Here is a 9,109-nt window from a genome sequence, read left to right as displayed (position 1 = left end):
TTGCCCTAAGGTTGAATAGAAGATACTGACTTTAGAGACTGTTAAAGTTTGGGGAGTAAGAAAGTTTATTTCCAAAAGTTTTTGTTTTAATAGGTAATATTTTTTAATCTCTATTTTTATTAATCTGGATAGAAAATACTATACACATTATTTTCCCATTTATTATGAGCTTGCTTTAACCATGTTGACCAAAGTGACTGAGAAAACAATCTGAAAAGGTAAATTCTTCTTTTGGAAATAAGACTCTGGCTTTTTCTGTGTTACTCCTACCCTTGAAAACTATAATCATTGAAAAAAATACTAAAATTACTTTGAAGGCATAAGAAAGCTATCAATACCCTGAAAATATGTAGCTGTGAGATTCATAAAGGGAGGGAGAATTCCTAGGGGTGAGGGGTATGTTTGATCTTAGTATTCCCCTACACACATTTGCTAATTTAAAAGTTAGCTTTTAAATTGTATTATTATCAAAATAATAAAATATAAGTGTTTGTGGGGAAATTAGCTTTTACATTCTATTATTGACTTTGGTATTAATTCATGGTGTGTTCACTTGTGATAATTTATTAACCAAAGACATCAATTTATAAGTTTTTGAATATTAAAATGAAAAACATGAGGGGAGCATTCTATATAATGGGGATTTGGATCTAGATAATGAAAAATTATTAACTTATTAGATTCTCTCAACCTAGTATTCTTCTATATATCAGGCCTTGGTCTCCATAATCATTCTAATGGACAGCCACTACAGGTATGAGGGATTTAGATGTTGTCAGCAGTACAGACCCAGGGGACTACTTGGTTTATAGAATGTCTGTTTCTCTATCATGGTATTCTCCCATCCATCTGCATCCTGCTCAGGGAGATTATTTCCTGGTGTAACTCAATGAACATAGTGTAATAAAGCGTATCCCCACCAGATTGGTATTGGTAATGCTGGCTCATTCAGTAAAATGCAGGCACCTCACTTCTCCCCAGCCTGAGACAGAGATAATAAATAGTTATGCTTTTATTTCACGAAGGAGAAGCTGGAGGGAAGGAATTTCAGGGATTTGCATGAAGTTGCCTATGGGATCAGTAGCAAAGTTGGGAGTGCAGACACTCAGTGTGTTTCTCCAAGTGCCTGATTCCACTGCCAGGTGCATGCTTCCAGTGCGAACTTTTCCTGGGGTAGCACAATAGAATCCACATGGTGGTTAAGGTCCTCGTTATATTTCTCACAGGAAGAATGAAAACTGAGCACCAGCTTTCAGGATACACCGTGATTATTGTGATGCTGGCTACAGTGGATTTTCCCAACAGCTGTAAGATCACAAGTTCAGAGGAAGTTAGATAAAATGACTTTAGGTTTAGGGGTTCGCATTTGAAGAGTCATATTTCAAAGTGCTTTAGGGAATAACAACCAAAAAAATAATAACAATAACACCACTACAACCTCAAAGAAATGACCTTTGCGTAGTAGGTGGAATGGTCATCTGAGAAAAATCCGAGCAGCTTGTGTCTCGCTCCAGCTCAACACGTCATAAACATTCAGTGAGTCAATCCTCCCCTGTAAATAGGCTGCAGATGTGGAGTTAAACAATGGGAATGATTTCTGGTGATGAAAGGTTAGGGAACCAGCCTGGATCCCTTATTGTTTGCTATTGTCCGCTGCATCTGCCATCTGCTGCATTACAAGATTTTGGCACTGGTCAAAGTAAGAAGACGCTTAACTTCTGTGGCCTTCATAAAAGTATATAGGGAACGCAATGGATTTCTTGGAGCCTTTAGAAATATATTTTAAGTTCAGATAAGTTACAGTTGGGAGCTTTGTTCTCTCAGATTGATTTAAATGCCCTTTGTTGGTGTTTATGGGTTCCTGCTGGGGTATAGCCATGAAGTACTCCAGCGATTTTCAACCTTTTTCATCTCATGGCACACACATGCTAATTACTAATATTCTACAGCACGTTTTTTACCAGTCTGACAAAAAAAAAAAAGTATAATTTTGATTCATTCACGCCAAGTGACAATTGTGTTGGCTGTTGTCATTTTTTTTATTTGACAGTCTAAGGGAAGAGAGGTCAATGCCCCTGACTAAATAGTCAGGTACTGCATGTTTTAAAAATTCTTGTGGCATACCAGTTGAAAATCGCTAAAGTAATCAACTATGAGAACTCCAGAAATTAAGAGAAAAATACAACCACCAAACACAAAAGATGCTTCATCTGTCACACCTGTTGCTTTCTGGGTAAGGTGGTAGTTTAGGTAACATAGCCTTGTTTGGGGGTTAGGGGAGGTCACATAACTGTGATTATAGGGCTTCCAAAGTTGACTCTCAGAGAAGTGGCAATGCACAGCAATATTAGCTGTGTAAGTGTGGATTAAAAGAGCATAGACCAACAGCGGGCATATGAATGCTGAAAAACATAGTTTGAATAGGAGGGAGACAGAGAAAGAGAGATAAACAGATAAGGAGAGAGGAGGGGAAAATTCTGTATATTTATGTTTTAGGCAGACAGAGGTGCATGAGGAAAATATATTAAAAGTGAAAATATGTGTAGCCCTAATTCTTGACCTTTAGAATCACCTAATTTATACAGAGTTTATCTAGAATTTCATTGTATGAATTGATTGGCCTTTCTAGGAGATGATGGTTAATGTTGTTGTGCTTTGTTTTGTTTTTTTGTCAGAGTTGACATTTTATTCTTTTTTATTCATGATACAATGTAAAACCAGTGATGACCTATTAGGTCTGACAAGAAGTTGGCCAAAGAAATTAGACATTATTAAGAAATCTATTTGGCCCTAACTGGTTTGGCTCAGTGGATAGAGCATTGGCCTGAAGACTGAAGAGTCCCAAGTTGGATTCCGGTCAAGGGCATGTACCTTGGTTGCGGGCACATCCCCAGTAGGGGGTTGTAGGAGGCAGCTGATCGATGTTTATCTCATCAATGTTTTAAACTCTCTATCCCTTCCCCTTCCTCTCTGTAAAAAAATCAATAAAATACATTAAAAAAAGAAATATATTTGATGTGATTGATTTATTTTTCTAAATTTATCTTTATTGTTGAAAGTATTACAGATGTCCCCCTTCTCCCCCTGTTAACCCCCTTCAACCTGTTACCATCCCCTTCCCAGGCCTTCACCACACTATTGTTTGTCCATGGGCTATACATACATACATATAAGTTCTTTGGTTAATCTCTTCTCAGCCCATCCTCTTCTCTCTGAAATATGTCAGTCTGTTGTATGCTTCAATGTCTCTGGATTTATTTTGTTCATCAGTATTTTGTTCATTAGATTCTACATATAAGTGAGATCAGCTAGGTGTTAATGTTATCAATGGGGTGCCATCTGTGTCCCAATTTGTTACTGGTGGAAGTGGAGTTCTTGTAATGTCACAAGAAAAGGAATTTCCTGAGACTCACATGGTAGGGTGGACGACCTTTATTTCCATGGAATTAAATCCCGGGGTTTCCACTGTCCCATTTCCCTCTGTGCTGCTGTTGGGGAGTACTTACTCCTTCATCCTGCTCAACTATGCCAACCATTGGGTCACAGGCCCTCTGCCAGGAACTGGACCTCCGTGGACACCAGGTATTAGAGAAGTTGTAGGCATATAAAAGAGTCTTTATTGCAGCCCAAATAGCTAATGCTACTAAGGAGCTACCAGATAAAACAGTTCTTCAAAGTAGCCTTACCAAGTAGCCACTGTACAAAGCAGCCCTTGCTAATACAGTAGCAAACACAGGAGCCATACCAAGCAGCCACGCACCAGCTGGTCAGTAATACGTCTTCCCCAACGCAGCCCCGTACTGGCTGGTCAGTAACATACTTAATACCAACATAGACAAAAGTGGTTCCTTGCCAAGTAGTGACATCATTCTTTGGGTTACAGAAAGGCAGGCTTGCGTAGTATAGTGAGATTACTGTGTCCTTGCTTTGCACCTGCCTCTGGGAAACTGGCCTTGGCCTTGAACATCCGGTGTATTCTAGACAGGGCCCCACACCTGCCATGGAAAAAGTCCAATCTTTTCTTGCACAGGGCTAGAATTAAGGCCACCACCCAGGGCCTCTGCTCCGTATGAAAGCACAGTCCAGTCCAGCATCTGGCTAGTTTAGCTTGTGTTCCCGCTGCAGTTCATTGAGTGTGGGGGCCACACAGCCATGGATCATGTGGTTTCTTAATGCTACATGGTTATGGAGAAAAAAACTGGCGAGTGCAAGGGTGAGTTTGGGTCACAGAGCCAGCGCACCAGAGCACAAGGGCAGAACAAAAGAGAGGGATCTCTTTGTTTGGGGTAATATATTCCCAAATCTATATGGGCTTGCAGTCAGGTCTGCCCCTTAGCCAGTCCATTGTTTCCCAGGCTAGAATGACACGGAAGTACCTTTCCTATGGCACCCCGACTTCACTGCACAGGCACCCACCACTCCCTTTGTTAGATCCCTTCTTCCAATGATCTGTAAAGAATAGAAAAGTGGTTTTCTGGGGAGTGTGAAGCTGTAGCTTCCTGGATAAGCTGCCCAGATGACCGTGCTTACAAATGTCTGGCCTCCCTTTTTCTATTATTAATATTAATAAAGTAGCTAATTAGGACAATAACATTGAGACAGATTCTATTTCAGGCCAGGTGTCAGAAGAATCTGGAGCTCTGATAAATGCAAATTTGCTTCCTTCACTCAGAGTTACCTATGGCTCAGACATATAAGCACACATAATAAAGATGGATATGTACTTAAAATGTGGTTTTACAGAGAGCCAGAGACATTCTAAAGGGGGAATAGAACTTGTGTAGACATGGCCTGATTTTCAGACATAAACAAGTGATTATATCAGTCTATCTTGGGTCTTTAATTACCACTTAAAGAAAGAAAATTTTATAAGGTTAAACAAACATTTTGCTCAGAAAACTCTTGCGCTTAATGCACCAGAAAATAGTAGTTTTGTGGAGTGGTTTGGAAAAACTGGCTTATCCGGGAAAGATGGGGTACATTAGAACTTCAACATGAGCTAAAACAGCACCTTCATTGCCCTCTTGCCTCTGAGTGACCTAAAATCTAGTGGGACAATTACGACTCCTGAGACAATCCTAATCCTGAAAAGATACAACTCATCAGAAAACAGAATCATATCCTTTAAGACAATGCTAGCCCACCTCTCCCCATCTATCCCAATATAGCCTGTATTTACTCAAGATAATTCTCTCCACCTAAACCTTCTTATACATCTTCCTTTCTACAGCCCCCTTCACCATGACTGTGTTGAGGTTTTCATCCCATTAACACACCTATTTTTTGTCTTATGGGGAGTCTATTAAAATAGGAATAAATAATAGAAAGATAACTAGAAAATGCTCAAACACTTCAACTTTTTAAGTAAAGGACACTTTTAAGTAACCCATGATTTAAAGTCATAAAGAGAAATAGAAAATGTTTTATCTTAATGTCAAAAGTAAAAGATACCAAGAATCTTTTGATACTCCTAAAGTGATACTTTGTGAGAAATTTATAGCTTTATATATTTTTTTGAAAAAAATAATGGTCTAAAATCAGTGACCTAAGGTAGCATTCTAAGCACCTAGAAAAGGAAGAGATAAGTAAATCCAAAGTAAGGAAGAAAATACTTAATACAAGAGTAAAAAGAAAAATTTAGAAAGCAAAATGCCTCCAATTTTGTTTATTCTTAAGATTGCTTTGACTATTCTGGGTCTTTTGTGGAGCCATATAAATTTTTGGATTCTTTGTTATAGTTCTGTGAAATACACCATTGGTATTTTGACAGGAATTGCTTTGGGTAGTATGGACATTGTAACAACGTTAGTTCTCCCTATCCATGAGCAAGGTATATGCTTCCATTTATCTGTGTCTTCTTCAGTTTCTTTCTTTAGTCTTATAATTTTCCGAGTTCAGGTTATTTACCTCCTTGGTTAAATTTACTCTTTGTTTGTTTTTGTTGTGTGTGTGTGTGTTTTTTATGCAATTATAAACGGGATTGTTTTCTTATTTTCCCTGTCTAAGAGTTCATTATTAGTGTATAAAAATGCAACCAATTTTATTCAATTTATTTGTCAGTTCTAGGTGTGTTTTTTTGGCAGACTCTTTAGGGTTCTATATACAGTATCATGTCATCTGCAAATAATGACAGTTTTGCTTCTTCCTTTCTAATTTGGATGCCCTCTTTTCTTCTTCTTGTCTGATTTCTCTGACTAGGAATTCCAGTGTGATGTTGAATAAGAGTAGTGAAAGGACAATCCTGTCCTTGATCTTAATGTACATATATGCAATGGAATGTCACTCTGCCTTAAAAAAAAGAACAAAACCTTACCATTTTCAACAGCATGGATGGACTTAGAGGGTATTATGCTAAGTGAAATAAGTCAGTCAGAGAAAGACAAATATCCTATGGTTTCACTTTTATGTGGAATCTAAAAAACAATACTAAAAAAAAAAGAGAGAGAAACAGACTCATAGATACAGAAAACAGACTGATGGTTGCCAGAGGGGAGGGAGGTGGGGAACTGGGTGAAAAATGTGAAGGGATTGAGAAGTACAGATTGGTAATTATAAAATAGTAATGGGGATGTAAAGTACAGCATAGGAAATACAGTCAATAGCATTGTAATAACTACGTATGGTGTCAGGTGGGCACTGGAAATATCAGGGGGAATACTTTGTAAAGTATATGATTGTCTAACCACTATACCATATACATGAAACTAATACAAAGTACTATTGAATTTAAAAGATAACTGAAAATAATAAAATAAATAAAACAAAGGACACAATTTGAGAAAATTTGCATTAATACTATTCTCATCCACTAACTCAAGATTCATATAATGTCAATAGACTGTTACTGATATTGTCACTCTTACCTGGTCCCTATCAGAACTCCACATCTCTCTCTCTGTCAGATGAAGGCTAGATATTCTTCCATCATCCACTTGCCATAGTCATTCCCACTATTTTCTACTGCCACATGGCTTTCTTCCATAATGTTTTGAAACTACTTCCTTATTTATAATGTCCCCTTATATTTCTTTAATATTGCTGTGGTGTTTTTTTTTGTGTTTTTTTTTCTCTCACAAATAATCAATGACTCAAATTTAAATCAGTTTACTTACTTTTCTGAAGCCATGATTTTCTTTGCTACTTATGCATCATTTTACGGTCAGTATATCCAGTCAAGGACTATCCATCACAAGTATCTCTTAATAATCCAATTCAATTGTTATCATCTTCTCACTTAATGCAAATTTCCCACCTATCACCTTTCTCATTATGTCGTATATGCAACTGAATCCTGTTGACTTTTCTGAGGCCAGTGGCCTCTTAGTGTTCTGGGTCTTTCCTACCCTCAAGTCAGTATTGCCCAACTGTCCTGTTTTGTATGGCTATTTTACCTCAGATCAACCCCTTCATGTCCTTCCTCCTTGCTTGAGCCTCAACTGATAAGTACTATTGGAGAAATATGCAATAATGTTCCAACCTGCTTCATTAGGAATTCAAACTTATAAGACTCCACTTTGCCTTGATTGATACTCAGCAATCCTTCTGAAACATCTAAAACAGAGCCTGGTATCGAATTTCCCAGTAGCGATAGTCTTCTCTCTAACTACCTCCCCTAATTCCTCTGACCCCTGCCACTTGGAATTACATATTTTGTGCAATTCAAATTGTATCATCACATTGATACTTTTAATATTTTTTCTGCATGAACTTTGATCCTTGTTTAAAATCCATTACCCTCACACAGCAGGTGTGGCTCAGTGGTTGAGGGTTGGCCTATGAACCAGGAGGTCGAGTTTTGATTCCTGGTCAGGGCAAATGCTCAGGTTGCTGGCTTGATCCCCCGTGGAGGGTGATGCAGGAGGCAACTGATAAATGATTCTCTCTCATCATTGATGTTTCTATATCTCTCTCCTTCTCCCTTGCTCTCTGAAATCAATAAAAATATATTTTGGGAAAAAATCCATTACCCTGGTCACAAATCAATCAGTTCTGGACATATTTCTTCAGAATCCCTTACAAAACAAGATAAAGTTCCCTAGCTTCTATTTTCTATAGGTGAAAAAAATTCGATATTTTTATAGTCCTCACATCATACTAAGCAGAGTCTAAAGATTATATTAAGTCATATTAGATGTTAATTTTACTACTTATTTTATTTTTAAAAAATGCATGACTATCTAAAATTCCATTATGTATCTTAAAATGTATAAAATAGTACATTAAAACTGTTCATCCTCCAACCCTAAATGCATTCTCTAAAGACAAATATTGTGGATTGACAATTTGTTGTATTATTGCAATTCTTTCCTATCCCTGTGACATAAATGGGTCACAAAGGTAATAGTGTTGTTGTTTTTTACTTACTCTATTAATCTGAATAGTCTAGTGTCATCTTTGCGCAAAAATATATAGAGATAACATTATTCCATTTTGCTAACTGGATAGTATATTTAGGTAAATTTATAAATTGGGATCCAAAATAAGACAAATATAATAGACACTATTATTGACCTTTCATTCTTAGAAAGCAATGTAATAAAAAAATGAAGTTTCCTCGGTATGATGACCCAATTCATTAATAATCTGATTTTATGAAATTGTCGACAGTAGTGGCTTTGAAAACAGTAAGATATTCTCTCAGAGAGAGATCCTGTCATTTTCAACATAGAGCTCTGACTATCAAAACACTTTTACAAAAAGCTGGTTGTTGTGAACTAAATGACACAATTTAGCCATGATTATATGAAACTATGAATAACGATGAGCTATAATGGGTCTCAATTATACTTTGGAAACCACTCAGATTTCAGAAGGTTTCTTGGACCTTCAAACTGTGAATCTCTTGCACATCAAAGGTTGATAAAATCTGAAATGATTAATGGTCATTCTTATTCAACATAAAAGAGTACAATATATCAGAATGCCTTTAATTTTGTATTGTAAGCTTATTACTGGTTGTTTCAGAATTCCAAATATCAGAAAGCATATGAAACAGAAAGCATGGGAAGGAAATGTTCTACTTGGGAAATAAAACTAGAAAAAGTGAGACTGCCAGTTCTGCAAGGAAAAAAGTCGTTCTTTCTTGTAAGAGTTTCATCATTTTATAAAG

At 37.1% G+C, this 9,109-nt stretch overlaps 1 pseudogene; it reads left to right on the top strand.

Moving 5' to 3' along the window:
- The first annotated feature begins 1,192 nt into the window (after positions 1–1,192).
- The window catches only part of LOC103292274 (phosphatidylinositol 3-kinase regulatory subunit beta-like), a 189,381-nt pseudogene continuing 181,464 nt past the window's right edge, over positions 1,193–9,109 (top strand).

The sequence above is a fragment of the Eptesicus fuscus genome, chromosome 5, assembly GCF_027574615.1.
Source record: "Eptesicus fuscus isolate TK198812 chromosome 5, DD_ASM_mEF_20220401, whole genome shotgun sequence".
Taxonomy (NCBI): Eukaryota; Metazoa; Chordata; class Mammalia; order Chiroptera; family Vespertilionidae; genus Eptesicus; species Eptesicus fuscus.
The sequence above is the reverse complement of the archived record's forward strand: the minus strand, read 5'-3'. Positions and strand labels throughout refer to the sequence as shown.